Raw genomic sequence first — 16,845 nt, forward strand, 5'->3', positions numbered from 1 at the left:
AACCTAATCTTTGTATGTATTGCAAGAGAATTAGTGTTCCATTTTAAGTGTAGGTCCTGTGTGTTTGATTTTTGATGGGTAACTCTGATTTTAACTGGGCTCCTTGTTAATATTGATTTACTTGCCCAGCAAAATCATGAACCCACACTTGCATAACCTGAGGCAAGTACTCTTTACACAACATGATGGCCTAGTCACAGGCCTGCAATAGATTACTCAACAGACTTGACAACATATAATTTTTGTATCTTCTGTTAATTGATGCCTCATAGAGAACTCAAGGTTTACATGCTTTTATGGAGCCTCATGCAGGCGGTACCTCCAACTTGAGATTCCGCGCATGTCACTCAGACTATGCACCACTGATTTTTGCTTACTAAAAACGTCCCTCAACAAAAGAACAATACTAAGGTTAGAAATACCATAGATTTTGCCTTTGATTATCCAACAGGCAAGCCTCCTTTGAATTTATCTCTAGCTAGCAGCTCTCGGACAAAATGAGTCAATTAAATGTACACGAGTGGAGGAATACCAGAACCCCTAGAAACAGAAGCCGTCATGGTCCTCCAAGCCCCATACTCTCCATCAAGCTCAGTGATGTATAGCACTATAAACTTTGTGAAATGGGCAGTGAATTTCCCTATCTTGGGGAGAAGCTCTAGTGAAGGAGTGAGAACAAGACCAAGAACCTCAAGGTACGCTCCAACAAGAGGTGCTCGAACCATGTCGGACACCACAATGTTTTAAGGTTTTGGTGTCGATCCTAAGTTGTGGGTTTGCCCCAAACTCGTCATGGCCAAGTAGCCTAACAACCACAATTATCGCAATCGGGACATGTCTCATTTGTAGTACCATCAAGGGCGGGCAAGCCACAAACTAGGCAACAAGCACACACAGTCTAAACAGGAATCCCACCACCTTCTCAAGGAGTCCATTATGGAAGATTCTTCACCATGGAATCGAGTTCCCTATTCCTCTCCGTGGAACACAGAACACGAGAAAAGATAAAGAAACAATTACAAGGTCCTCTTCAAACCTAGGTGTTTCACAAGGGCAATCACATAATGTTTCCTTAGCCTTCTTAAGCGTGTAACCTCAGAGCTAAGCGCGTATAGTAGAACAAAGGTCATTGGAAGAACCATATAGTTCAATCCCATGAGGCATGAAACACCAAACCCAGAGATAGAGGGTGTTGTGCAACCACTTCTTATGTTCCACCACCATGTGAATATGCAGAAGACATGCTAAGGATGGTGTTTGACATGGGAAGGGGGGTTGCTACGAACATAGCACATAGTTGCTTAGATACAAAGCCCATCTACATCTTAAGGATGATGACCAAATTTGATGGAACTCAAGATCCCATTCAATACCTAGAGAAGTTTGATCAAGTTTGCGAAGCCATAGGAACAATCGATGATCCTTGTTTATTTGGACTTTGCCTTGAAGGCAAAGCAAGTGAGTGGTTTAGGACACTAAATCCACTTGAAAAGATTAGTTATGAGATCTTAAGACATAGCTTCATTGTGCAATTCTCACCCAATGGAGCTAGATAGAATCCCATTGCACAAATCTACAACCTTAAACAAGAGGAACATGAGACCATGCGGGACTACATTGCTAGAACCAAGTATCTCCATATGAGATATAGTCTCTTAGAAGGACTAGATTATCACTCATTTGATTGATTTAAGAGCAAGAGGCTTCATAATCATCTCTATAGGTTTAGGCACTACATCTTTGATCGATCTGGAGAGCAAGAGGCTTCACAACCATCTCTATAGGTCTAGATACTATAGCTTTGATGAGTGTTGTCCTGCAAGGTAATAGACCTAGTAGACAATTTGCAAGATAGAAATGTAGAAGTCGTCTAATAGACCTAGTAGACAACATAGGGATGTAGAAGTCACCCACCCAAACCAAGAGAAGGGGACGCATCATCCAAAGCCTCAGAGGGCTAAGGCTACCCAATTAGCACCAATAAGAGTCCTAGTCAAGGCTAGTAGGCAGGGTCTGGCCCAAGGGCTACTTCAAGGCCAAACCTCAAGGCCAGCCCTAGCTTGTTCCTCAATCTAGACACCCACACCTTTTTCCACGGAGAGATATGGTTTGGTGTGCAATTTTTTTTCAAAACCATATAAGCATGAAGTGTTTGTTATACGAAGGTCTAGACAACAACAATATTTTGCTCATTGTTACCAGTGCCATGGAAACCACACCACTACTCATTGTTGGTACCAAGAAAGCTCGGCAGGGTAGACTCCAACACCATAAAAGATGCTTCTGGTGCCAAGGACACCATTAGCCTTACCAGCCCCACTAGCCCACTCATCAATCAACATAGGTTCAATGTCTACCAACCACAACTCCTTACCACAGAAGGTATGTATAGACCACTGTATTTTCTATATCCACCTTCGATATTACCACCTCAACCAGTTCCTCCAAGAATTGTACTAGTGTAATAGTACTCAGTGACCTGTAGAGACAAAAATCTAAGAACATGAGAGTTATGAGTCTTATGAACAATAAGATCCATACGAGCAACAATATGATCCCTATGGGTATCCAGAAACACGCTACAAAACCATAGACTATGCCTTTGTGTTCGAAGCTATGGTGCAATAAAGAGCTAGAGACCTCAACGATATGGTATGTAGACCACTATCGATGTAATGCTTTTAATACAAAGACCCACACCATATTACAGAGTGCCCTCACAAGAACCATGCACCAAATCTCCAAGTGCTCTGAGCACTCCGAATTTAGTACTAAAGCCCAATGTTATTCCTTATGTGGTGAAACATGTTACAAGTGTGGATTGATTATACTTATAAGAATTATCCCAATAGAGTGACAATTTCCCTAGTGGGGCAAAAGCATCAACAGCCACTTCGACGATTTATAGCTTATTAACTGTACAAGGAGAACTTATTTATACAATCCCCTTTAATGCCATCACAAGGCTCCAAGCCAAGATCAGGGTAGTAGATAGGGAACATCCAAGGCTGCTAATAAGAAGAAAGCATAAGCTTCAACCTGAAAGCAGGCAGCTCTAACGAGCCTGAGGTGCAAGCTCAAAAGGCTATAGTACCCCTATGAAAGGATAAAGGACCCAAAACCAAGAGGTCTTAAAGCAGAAAATATCAAAGAGCATGCAAAAATGCAATGCACATGATCAATTGTCAAGGACAATGATGTTATGACTATCAAAAGTGGTTCAGACGAGAGCTCCAAAGCTACATCCCTTGCAAAAATAGCTAGTGATCTCCCACTCAAACCGGATCTTCCCAAAGAAAATAAGCACATTGATTACGCAAAACTCTTCCTAAGAAACTCAAAGAGAACTCTTATCCCATGTTAGAGAAGGAGCATATAAAAAAAGCCAAAGAGCTTGTAAGGAAGGTGCATCTGAAGAAGTAGAGCCTAGTGGTCGAGTATAAACCATTAACCCCACCTGAGTGTACTCTAGATCTTATTCTAGAGTCATACATAGAAACTATGAGGGAGCCTCAAAGCATGCTAAAGGCCTTGACTGAACCTGTAAACATTTTTAAGAGGCCACAAAAAGGGCTAATTCTAGAGTCTTTACCTTTGCCTTTGGAACCAATTCAACTAGATCTTGTATTGCTATGGATGGAGTGAAGGTGACTCCGTGGGAGGCAAAATTTGGCCTTTCATGGGTCATCATAGTCCCCATAATATTTTCTCCGAGGTGATTGGCGAGATGACTTCATTTTGATCCCTTGAGTGGGAGGTGAAAGTTGGCCTTCCACCATAGCATTTTATTTAAGGTGATTGGCACAAACGACTTCCACCATAGAATTTTCTTCGAGGTGATTGGCAGAAACGACTTCATTTCAACCCCATTAAAGGCACCGCCTCCTAAGGAAAGATTCAGTGCACATCTCCTATATGATGTTAGCAAGTCCAAGCCCACCTCCAAGTGATTGCACGAATATCACCTATAGGACATACCAGACCTTATAGCCTTCTTGTCCTCGGAACTCCAAGTCTCCTGATAAGTTCTCTTTTGCAAGAAAATTCATAGCCTCCAAGTGTATATATTTTTGTGCATAGAGCTACGGCCTTTTGGATGATGTAGATGAAATTGAAACAACAGTGGAACCTACTTGCTTTGGGCTAGAGTTTCCCTAGAAAGACCACTTAGCTGCGTGGCTAGCCTTGGTTGAGGCTAGTCACAATATTATGTCTTGGGAGACGTGGACCTCATTAGGCCACCCACCCCTCAAACCATACACAACTACCCTCACCAATGTCAAGAACTCTCAATTGAGAACAACATAAATCATCCCAATAACACTTTGATGGATCCCAATAAAGCCTACTAGAATCTCAAGGCTTTCTACGAAGGGAACCCCTACATTTGGGTTTTGAGGTTAAGGAAACCTTTACCTTATACCTCTATAAACACACCATCAAATGTCAAATCCAAGATGGAGTGGAGACCTAAAGTCATGCCTATGATGCCACCCCCAAAGTTTAATCAGGAATGAAGATCAATGGTTTCCAGGTCGACTCATTTGCCAACACCAACTTTGTAGAACTTGCAAATTTTCATGGATATATCACCAAGTCCATGTGTGTGGTGGTGATCGTACCCCTTTCAATTCAAATGAAAGAAGAGACACTTGTGGTGCAAAACCTCAAGAGAGTCGTGCACACACTCCGTTGACATCACCAAGTGTCTCATGGCTTAAGGAATTACCACAATCCTACAACACCCCCATGCAAAACACCAACTTACCAATTGGAAGGCCAAATTTCAATCAAGCACACCAGCAAAGACAACAACAATGTCATCAAATATGTCATCATGGATGGGCAAGCGATTTTCCATCTTTGCTCATTGAGCATTGAAGGTAAGCTGGAATCCCTCTGCTTCATTTTTAAATATGTAACATGCTATCTTGTAGCAGTAGTACATACACATATATCTGGGAATGATGGAGAACTTAAATTTAAAAATGAAAATAATGAGGAGTATAACCAAGCCATGGCCAAGTGGATGTCTAGAGATAGCCTACCAAGAGCTCCTTCGACACAAAGAAAACCTCATTACCAAAGCGCACACAAAAATTTTCATAAGCTAGAAACCATTGCCTCAGATGATACCTCATGAGATCAAAAGAAGCAGGTATGCTTGGAAACCAACCTCGACACCATACTAATACCAACCAATACCCTCACACTCATCAAATGTACCCTTTCTCTTTATGTTATATGTACATTATGTGTGCTATGTTATATACACATTATGTGTGCATATACTAGGAGGCTAACCCACATTAGGCTTGTGAGCATGGGAGCATGGGAACAAGCTCTAGTGGAGCATGGGTTAAGACTAACCTTAAGGGTTAAGGTTAGGGTCAGGCATCCAAGGGTCACACATGGGAAATGGAAAGTCAAGAGTCACTTGAGGGCCCTCCTATATAATAGGGGTATGGGGCACACTCAAGGGGGCTTGGAGCGCTTGGAGGCTTGCAAGCTTATGCTATGGTCTCTTGTGTAGAGGTCCATATCTACTCATCTACCATTTCACACTATAGCTACATGCTATTGGATTGTGTTATACCTCTTGATGGTATGGGACATCAAGGTAGAGGTATGATGTATTTCATTTATTATATTCATGTGTGTATCCCTTGGACTCGGGGGTGGTTGGGTGGTTGAGTTTATGCCTGATTTATGCATGTTTATGCATAACAATTATCTAGAGAGATCTTAGGGTTTTAACAGTGGTATCAGAGCAATCTCTATTTAATTGTTGATTTTTTTTAGTAAATTTTAATATTTACTAATAAAAATGTTATGTTGTTGATTTGTGTTGATGAATTGCACGTGGATCATTGATATGGTGATTGGAACGTGTGTAACTACAATTCAATGGACGAATCGACGTTGCGGGGGAATACCGTGAGTTAATGCTATTTTCCCTATTTTTTATGGTTAAAATCAAGCATTAATGGAATTTTTTTCAAAAATACCATAAAGTTTATGGTGGATATTTTTGAAAGAATGGATTCCCTAAATTTCTAGAATTTTTAGAAATTTTTTCTAGTTTTTTAGGAATTTTTTGAGCATTTTTTTGATTTAAAATATATTTTTATACATTTTTTGCGGGTTTTTCCACGGAAATGCGATCAAATTTCTGTCAATTTCTACTGAAATTCAGTAGGGGACAGCATGTTGATGCATGAGATGCTCTACCGTGTGCATGGGACTCTCTCCGCCTCTCAAATCTGATTTTTCCTTCTTTTTTTCGCGAGAAAATCTCTTTAAAATGATTTTTTTAAACATTAATCATAATTAATGATAATTATGATTTAAAAAACTTTAATTAAAAACTTTAATCAAGGATTAAGTTAATCTCTGATTAACAGAGAAGGGAGGAGGAAAGAGAATGGAAGGAAGAAGAAGGAGAGGAAAGAAGGGAGAAGAAGGAGAGGAGGGAATTTCTCTCCCTCCCTCTCAGAATTTCTGTGCACAGGCGGGCGGAGGGGGGGGGTGCGTTGCAGCCGGGCGAAAAAAAACCAAAATCAAAATGGCAATAAGATAAAAATCTTATTTTTTATTTTTATTTTTAAAAATAAGTTTTTTATTATTTCAAAAAAACTTTTGAATTTATTTCAAAAAAAGCTTGGAAAAAGCCTGGAAAATAGTGGGAAATTACTGGATTTGAGTAAACAAATCTCTGAAAATTCCTGGAAATTTCTTCTTGAAAATTTTTGGCTTTTCATCTTCCGGAAAACCTTTGGCTTTCTGTTTTCCCGAAACCTTTTGGCTTTCCGAATTCCAGAAAAACTTTTGGCCTTCCGTATTCCGGAAACCTTTGACCTTTCACATTCCGATTTTTTTTTTGTCTTTTCATTTTCCCAAAACTTTTGGCTTTCCGTATTCAAGGAAAACTGTTGGAATTTTGAAATTTTTTGACCGTTCGTATTCTAAATGCGTTCGGGATAATTTAAAAATTTCAAAAAATTCTTGAAAATTAGACAAAGGTTATTTTAAATTTTGAAAAAATGTGGGGTTGGTGTTTGGCATGTGGTGTGTCCATTCGGGCGCCCGTGACCATTCAAATTTTTTTTAAATTATATTTTTTGACCCAAAAAAATTAGAAAAATTCCATTAAAATTATAAATTTTCATTGGATTTGAGAATTGTCGGGCGGAATTGGAAATTTCATGAACGATGGGATTCTTGGAAAAAATTAGGAAATTTCTAGAAATTATTTTTAAAAATCCTAAAAATTGGTATTTTAAAAATATCAATGGTATTTTGGTAAAATTAATTACTAATTTTTTTTTGGAAAAATATAGGTTTGGAATGCCATGAGATAGGTTTGGTGGAATTCAAAATTATCATATTTTGAGGCCTTATAAAATTAGGAAAAAATTAGAAAAAAATCATGATAATTCTTTTTCTCAAGAATTTAATATTTTCGAGAGTTATTTAATGTTGAAGTACGTTTTCTCGTGATGACATTAGATAGATGCGGGTTATTCGCATAATTATTAATATGATTATATCTCGTATTAATGGATATTTATGTTTGGATTAATTCTAAACGATATATTCATGATTTTTTACCATTGTTTAGCCATTCTTTTTGGACATGTTCCTTAATTTCTTTTGATGGCTATAATTTACGTTCAAAGCGTGTTTCACCTTTGACACTTTTCCATGATGATTTATTTTTTCACTTTTTTAAGTGTGGTTTGTGCTTAATTTCTTAAGCCTCTATCATGGGTTAGTTGATCGGTTTGTTTTGGTGGATTTTTATTAGATGTTTTCCAAGTTTTATATAGACTCATCAAGTTCTATCTAGATTACTTGTGTCTAGGGGTTTTTTATTGAGTGTTACATACATGTGTTTCACTTTCTTACTTTGGAGTTTTATTTGAACAACACAATGTTCATATACTCCAGATTGATGAGTTGGCCACTAATTTTAATGCTTCTTTTGGCATGATTTATGTCCATTAGATGGTATACATTGATTTTTATGATCAACTATGGTTTTTATGGATTCGAGGAGCTTCTATGCTTTTATCCATGGTTTTATAAGGATCTTTTGATCTTTTGAATAATTACGTGTGCTTTGAAGGTAGCATTTGCCTTCGTTTTTTGCACGTAATTTTGGAGTATATTTCTTGTACTCTTGTACATATTCCAACTCAGATACCTAGTTACTTATATATCTACGTGAGTTATTTTTCTATCCTAACTTTATTGTATTTTGGGTAGTTATCATTAGAAAGACGCCAATAGTTCAATTTCTTTTCTAATGATGTACTCAGAAGGAGTTATTCCTTGATGTAGTCTCAAGTATATAGAGACAGGTTTAGTATGTGAAAGTCTGGATAAGGCCATCTTATTCCTTTTATACAGGATTTTATTCATATTTCCTAGACGGCATACTAGGGAGTTTCAAATTGTTAAGGTATGTATGGGTGGTATCATGGTGGTATGGGATGCTAGTGATCCCTCACATATATTATCCTATGGGTTGCTTTGCTTACATCACTTAGCATGTTGACCTCAACATTCAAAGACAATCTTATTTTCTAAAATCACTAGAAGTTATGGGCATTATCTAGATAAATTTCTTTTATCTATAGCTTGCATGTTTTGATGAGGGTAATCTCGTCGGCATTTTCACTTGTTGAAATCTCTTTCTTTAGAGTTCAAACAAGTTTATCTTGTTGTGTTCGGATAAGAAAATTTGGATTCTTCTTTTGTTGGCCTTTCTTTTTCTAGTTTCGTACTTTAGGTGATTTATATAGTCAACCTGATTGTTTACGGATGGACATATGTAACTCATCGAGACATTGATGACTCTCTATGTTGATATGGGTAACTCGAGACGTCGATTATTCCATATGCAGATGTCGGGGCGCCGATAAATCCCTGGTTTCTGCTGTTATAATTCCATGCTTTCCTACTTTATTCCGAAAGGTTTACAACGAGGAAGTTACTTTGAATGTAAATTTCTCTTATCATCCACAGTCTGATGGGCAAACAGAGTGTATGAATCAGATTGTCGAGTATATGCTTCGTGCATATGTCTCTAGAAAATCATCATATTGGAAAAAATATCTTCCAATGATGGAATTTGCCTATAACAGTTTTAAATATACGGATATTAGTTTAGTCCGTGCATACTTATGTATGGGTATTAACCTAGGACACCTATTGATGTTGGTCTTAAGGACATCGAGCTTGATGCATCGAGGGATTTCTTGCGTGATATGTAGGAAATGCTGACTGAAGCTCAGGATTCTATCAAAAGTGCTCATGATAGGGCACGGTTTTATGCTGATAGGGGACGCTCATCTCGGTCTTTTGAACCAGGAGCGTTGGTTTATTTTAATGTTCCTAAAGATTCTCAGACTTTGTCAATGGGAAAATGCTCAAATTTATCTCCTAGACATTGTGGTCCATTTCGAGTTATACATCGGATTAGCACGATTGCATAAGAACTAAAACTACCTCCAATTGTTAGAGTTCATCCAGTCTTTCATATCAATAGATTGAAAGGAAAACTGGGAGGTGAGGATAACACAGTTACTCCTCAAAAACTCATTGAAGTCGAAGATTTATCCTATGTTCCACATGAACCTGATAAGGTACTTGAATTCAGGGAAAGGAAACTTTATAGTTGACTAATCCCTGAGGTTAAAATTAGGTGGAAAGATAGGAAAATCGAGGATTCGACTTGGGAGTCGGTTGCGATTGTTCAGCGCAGTTCTCCTTATGTTTTGAGAGAGGGGAAGTATGTTATATGTACATTATGTGTGCTATGTTATATACGCATTATGTGTGCATATACTAGGAGGCTAACCCACATTAGGCTTGTGAGCATGGGAGCATGGGAACAAGCTCTAGTTGAGCATGGGTTAGGACTAACCTTAAGGGTTAAGGTTAGGGTCAGGCATCCAAGGGTCACACATGGGAAATGGAAAGTCAAGAGTCACTTGAGGGCCCTCCTATATAATAGGGGCATGGGGCACACTCAAGGGGGCTTGGAGCTTGGAGGCTTGGAGGCTTATGCTATGGTCTCTTGTGTAGAGGTCCATATCTACTCACCTACCATTTCACACTATAGCTACATGCTATTGGATTGTGTTATACCTCTTGATGGTATGGGACATCAAGGTAGAGGTATGATGTATTTCATTTATTATTCATGTGTGCATCCCTTGGGCTCGGGGGTGGTTGGGTGGTTGAGTTTATGCCTGATTTATGCATGTTTATGCATAACAATTATCTAGAGAGATCTTAGGGTTTTAACACTTTACATGCTTCAATTCATTATCATTTTATCCAAATCAATCTCAACCCCCACCTTCTATACCATCCTCGTCTGCATCAACACCTCATTGTGGCAACCAATAAACCCTCACCACCCTCTTCTTCTACGACCAATCCATTTCCTTCTTGGACCCACCCTTCTAAACTCCATTGAATCTCACCCAATTGTTTCCAACCTTCTGAACTCCATTGAATCTCACCCAGTTGTGTCCAACCTCACCATGTGTGGTGCAACTTGTTTGTCAATCCTACACTCTTTATTGAGGAAGACTACTTCCTCAATAAAGAATCTCACCCAGTTGTGTCCAACCCGCCATGTGTGGTGCAACTTGTTTGTTAGTCCTACACTCTTTATTGAGGAGACTACTTCCTTGAAATCATGGCACTCCTTGGCCTCAATTACCCCATCAATGAAGATATGCTTCACTCTACCATGGTAGTAGCCATGGAAGACCCTCGTTCATCATCAAGGAGTGAAGTTAACCTACATCCAGCTTTGTCATATGCCCAATAACTAATATAACCTATAGGGCATCCTCTCACTATATCACATAACTCGAGCAAGCCCTCATAAGGGATGCCCTCTGACTTTATTAAATAGTCAAACATTTAATACAACCCACAAGGCATCTTCTGACTATGTCAAATATTCTACACATATCTTGAGCAAGACCTTGTAATCATGCCATCGTACCCACCTCAAATAATCTCTTCAACTGTATCAAATAGTCTACACATACCTCAAGCAAGATACCTTGAGTAAGCCCTCACAAACAACTAGGGGCACAACCATTCATTCCATTCATGTGGCTTACCCACAAGACTCTCCATTGATGAGACACATGAGGCCTAGACCTTTTTTAGAACCCACAAGCTTGCAGATGAAGAGGATGACCTGAAGACTCCTCAGAAGGAAAACTTGGTAGGGGCGTAGACCTTTTTTAGAACCCACAAGCTTGCAGATGAAGAGGATGACCTTGAAGACTCCTCATAAGGAAAACATGGTAGGGGCCTAGTCTTCAAGAGAAGAAGATCTATGAGAAGCTGATGAGGACACTCTTCTAGCAGCTTGGGGGATAAAGCAAATCCAAGAGAGCTAAATCCATTTATGTTGGCATTGAATGATCTCAAAGCCAACCCACCCACCGCTCCACCTCCTTGAGGTCCTCTTCAAAACTATTTGCCTCTTCTTTGACTACCTTCACTAGCATAGCAGAACCAAGAGCAACAAACAACAATAAAGCACCCCACTCTAGTTTCACCATGAGACTAGGAATCAGATCTTGCCACACCACACAATTCAAGACCACCACCGACCATTACCAATTTAATAAACTTCATGAACATCAAGTTTCCTCTTGATATTCCTTTGTTTTTACCTATTCACCTTATACGATCTTACGTGCACACCTTGTACCATCTTGTTTGATCTTACATGCACACCTTATTCCTCCTAGTAGGTGCACACCTTGTACCATCTTGTATGATCTTACGCGCACACCTTGTACCTCCTAGGTGCACACTTTGGGCATATTTATATGTTGTATTTTATGGGTTCAATGAGGGCAAACTATCCCTTGAGCATGCTAGGTGATGATTGGTACACACACTAGTAGGTATAATGTGATCATGATACCCACACTAGCCTCACCCCACTCATTTTTGGTTAACATTCAATTACAAAGGTAGTTTAAATGCCTTACATATTCTTAAAGAGATCACATATAACTTGTGCAACTAGATTGTGGGGGCAGAGATAAGGAAATGTAAGGAATGAGATGTGAGCCCAGAAGACATGAGCCACAAGACGTGAGGCCACCAACAAATGTGAGCCTACCTAGGCGTGAGAAGAGTCCAGCTCACCATACTTGCATGACCCTATTTCATACAAAACTTTGTGAGCCCACAAGGCTGCCATAAGCTAACCAGACATGACATGAGCCCACAAGGCTGCCATAAGATAAGTTATGACCAGACTTGCATGAGCCTACATCACTAAATTTCAGTGATCCCAGCAAGTCAAAACTGCATGAGCCCCAGACCCACATGAGCCTAGCAAGTCACATGTTTTACGTTGAAAGATCCCTGCCCCCTCTGCGCAACGAATTCGGGGGTGCTAGTAGCGGAAGTAGCACTTCTTTGCACAGGGTAGAGCCTCTCGCTCGGGGCCTCGCCCATGGATATCCAAACAAGAGACTAATCCCTCGGTTCTTCCAAAACCGAACTCGGAAAAAACTTCCCTTGCCCAGAAAGCACGGGCGATTCCTCCATGGGAAAATCTATACTAACGTAGTCAAGAGCCCTAACTAACCAAACTGATCCGACCGAACCCGTAAATCACATGGTCAGATCAAGGAAAAGACTTGCACCTAGATCATAGAGTCCAACGCTTTTTTCCTCACATCAAGAGGCACATTCGTTGATTCTTTTCCATAGAACAAGGGTTCCGGGATTTAGTTCAACCGTCGTAACTTAACAGAATTGAGTCTCATTTTAGGGATCCATCAGTCTAGCCTAACCCCATCCAATCCCATGGGTTAGCCAACCACCCAACCACTATAGTGATAGGATCCATTTCGAAATTTGGTTATGTTTTGCCCCGGGTACCAGGGAAAAGAGTTCCCAAGCCCCCTAACCGGTGCTTCAAGAAAAGTTCAAGATAGTCACACCACTTACACACCCAATATGAAATTGCCTTTTTCACAGATTCAATTGTCTTTAAAACAATCTTTTAATGACAATCAACCAGATCCATGCCCGAGTTCAGAAAATAAATCTAACACCTTGTTCCATTTTTTTCCTCGACACACGTGTGGGTATCTTCGGGTGGCGACCCAAAGCCCGAGCATCGTATGGTCAGCACTCTCTAGGCTCCTTCGCATGTCACCTAGCGCTTCACTCATAGGTTGCTTCCTTGGTCCCTCATCCACCGTACTGGAAGCTCACCGTTTAAATCGAACCGAGGCAGGTCAAGACCCCGACCGACCTTGCTACGCGATACGTCCTCCGTTGACTGTCCGTTAGCTGTTGTTGCAACTTTATCACTTAGGTCTCCATGACCTCATTAACAAGATGGTCAAAATGCTTCCCCAGCATTCTTGACATAAAATAGTCATTTAAAAAAAGGTCATAAATACAATTTCTAACGAACTCTTGTCTTTCCACATTGTTCCATATCATTTCTCGTTATTCGACACTCTTCTACATCAATTCACATTACTTATTCCACATCCAGTCATATGTATTCTCATCGTCTTCATCCATTCTCATCCAATCATCCACCTTACATCTCATCCATCCATTCACATTACATCACATCCATTCATATATCATCATATCACATCCACATCCATTGACATCTCATCGCATCCATTGACATCTCATCACACCCATCACACCCATTCACATCCATCACATTCATTACATCCTCATCACATCACATACATTCCATCCACATCTATCCTTATCACATCACATTCATTCCATCCATATCACATCACATTCATTCCATCCGCATTACATCACGTCCACATCTATTCATATCACATCTCATTCATTCCGTCTACATTACATCACATCCACATCTATCCATATCTCATCACATCCATTCACATCTCATCACATTCATCCACATCCATCCATTCATTCACATCCATCCATTCATTCACATGCACATCTATCACTTCACATCTCATTCTCATCCATTTACATCACATCACCACCATTCACATATCATCTCTCATCAAATTCACATCCACATCCATTTACATCACATCACATCTCATCACATCCACTCACATCTCCTCACATCACATTCACATCTTATCACATTCACATCCACATCCATTTACATCACATCACATCTCATCACACATCCACTCACATCTCCTCACATCACATTCACATCTCATCTAATCATATCGCATCCATTTATATCCCGTCACATTTATTTACATTCTTTCGACTCTACATCACAGCTTATCACATCCACTTTTAGTACTGTTTTCTACTTTCAATACCAATGGGACTTTTCTAAGTTTCTGCTAATTGCTTGGCCTAATTAAAGGTACTTTTTCTCGATGGATATTTTCATATTCTTTCTCAAATTTCTCAAGTGAAATATATTCAATATTCTTCTTTTGAGTAAAAGATTCATGGGATTTACAAAAATCAATTCTACCCATATTTTCCAATAAAATTAATAATACTCAAAATTCCACTTTTGATAAATACTCATAATTTGAATTATGCCAAAAATTTCTCTTTTACTATTTAATTTCTTGGATCTCAATTATCATGTGAATTCTTCTTTTTGCATAAAATAAATTTACCAAAAATTTCTCTTTTTCCATTTAATTACTTGGATCTTAATATCATGGGAATTCCTCTTTTTGCATAAAAATAAATTTACCAAAAATTTACACGTGTCAGAGCATTTCGGGGCTCGTTTTCGCATGCTGTAAGGTTTGTGTAGATTAGGCATCTTGGTGGAGTGTCAATTCAAACTAGTTTTGTTTGATTTTAGGTTTTTTACATAATAGCAGAGAGCGTTTGGCATGTGGATAGGGTCATGTCATCTTCGACCGTGATCTACTGGCAACTATTTTGGTTACATTCAGTGGGTATTAAATACCTACAAGTAGTTGGGATATTTGTATTCTATGGCAAAGATTAGTTATTGCAGGTAGAATGGGATATTTGCATTTTGTGTTAGAGATTAGTTATTTGTAGATAGAATGGGATATTTGCATTTTATGTCAAAGATTAGTTATTTATAGGTAGTGATGTGTTTGGGATGCTTTTCACTGAGGACAAGCTTTTCATTGAGGGTAAACTTTTCACTAGAACCAACTACGTATTGTGGTCCTATATGATGTGAGGTGTATTGGTCACACCAAAGGGCTTAGGAATATTGTTATTAATACTTTCAGTGAGAAGGAGCATTATTCTTTATATTTGCTCATGTAAAACCATGAAACATTCTTGGTGGTAAGTGCTTGTTTGTTTTACTAGGTGCGTAAGTGTTGAGAAAACGTGGTGCTCATGCTAGATCAAGTGTGTGGAGGAAAAGAACTCACAAAATACAAGAACAATATCTTGCTTATGAATACAACTAGGCCTTTCTCAATACAAAATGCCTCCTAGCTCCACCTTTAAATAGATGAGCTAGTGGACCTTAAGTCCCTTCACACTCACACCCTTCTCATCCCCTTCTACATAACCTTAGTCTCTTAATACCCCCCCTCAATACCAACTATGAAAGAATTGGAATAGGTGGTATTGGACATAGGTTACCTTTATAACATTAGGCATACAAGGATGTCATGGTGGTGTGGTTATCTAGGATTTACAAATATGTTCCTTAAGCCTTAGAGGCTAATACAATGATGCCATCTAAGTCTTTATTTGATGTTGATGAAGATGTACACCTCAATGATGGTGCACCCCACTCTTTGTGCTTGCTTGACCTCTTGTAGTTGACATGCTTTAGACATACATGCCATTGCTTCCACATGCTTTCCACCTTGACCATTCTCACACAATGATCAAAACAAGGCTGCCACCCTTGCTTAAGTGGTTTGCTTATAGATGTTCCTTCAACATGCTTGATGCTTCCTTTAATACCATACCTCCTCCATGGGCAATGAGGTAGATTTATATGGGAAAGGGAAAGGGAGGGTCTTACCACTTGCCTTATGAATTGGTCAAGGGCAGTGTCTACTCCACAATTACAACAACTTTTGTGCATGTTGGTTACATGATACCCATTAGGGTTTGAAGATACAAGCTTAATGAAAGTGAGTAAGTGGTTGAGGTAAATGCTCAAACCAATAAGGTACATCATTCTTGGCTCAAGAAGGTGAGGGCATGGCTCATAATGTTGCCTATGCCTCTTACAAAGACAATGCCAAGAGATGTTTAAAATCATGACAAACAACAAGGTAGAGCACTTAGTGATGCCATGCTCAACCTTACAACTCATCTTAGAAGATGAAAATGTTGAATATGCAACGAAATAACATGCCTTGGGCTTGGGAAATGAAAGCATATGGTTTATGACATGCCTATGCCTCTTACAAACAAGAGCCTCAAGGATGATACATATAAACATTGAAGATGAACACTTAGTGTACATGTGCCCAACTTTAAAACCACTCAAAATAATGAGTTTTATGATGAAAAACCAGAAATCTTCGACTTCTTTTGCTTATGGGATGAAGACAATGGTTCATGGGTTGCACCATTTCTCCTTGGAAGAAACGGGTTGTGGCACTTATGGTGTGCCCGACCTCCAATGTTGATGAAGAAGAGCCTCCTTAGTGTTAAGGACCTCCTCCTTTGATGGTTAAGACCACAGTAGTGTTAAGCAACACTTTGTTTGGCAATTAAGATCACCATTAGTGTTAAAAAAACACAATTAGTACTTAAAAGTATATTTTTAGTGTCTAATGACACTTATTTTGGTGATTAGATTCACTATTAGTGTTTAAAAACACTTTATAATAACTT

This window comes from Cibotium barometz, chromosome 30, assembly GCF_041138505.1.
Source record: "Cibotium barometz isolate CiBa-2024 chromosome 30, ASM4113850v1, whole genome shotgun sequence".
NCBI classification, from domain to species: Eukaryota; Viridiplantae; Streptophyta; class Polypodiopsida; order Cyatheales; family Cibotiaceae; genus Cibotium; species Cibotium barometz.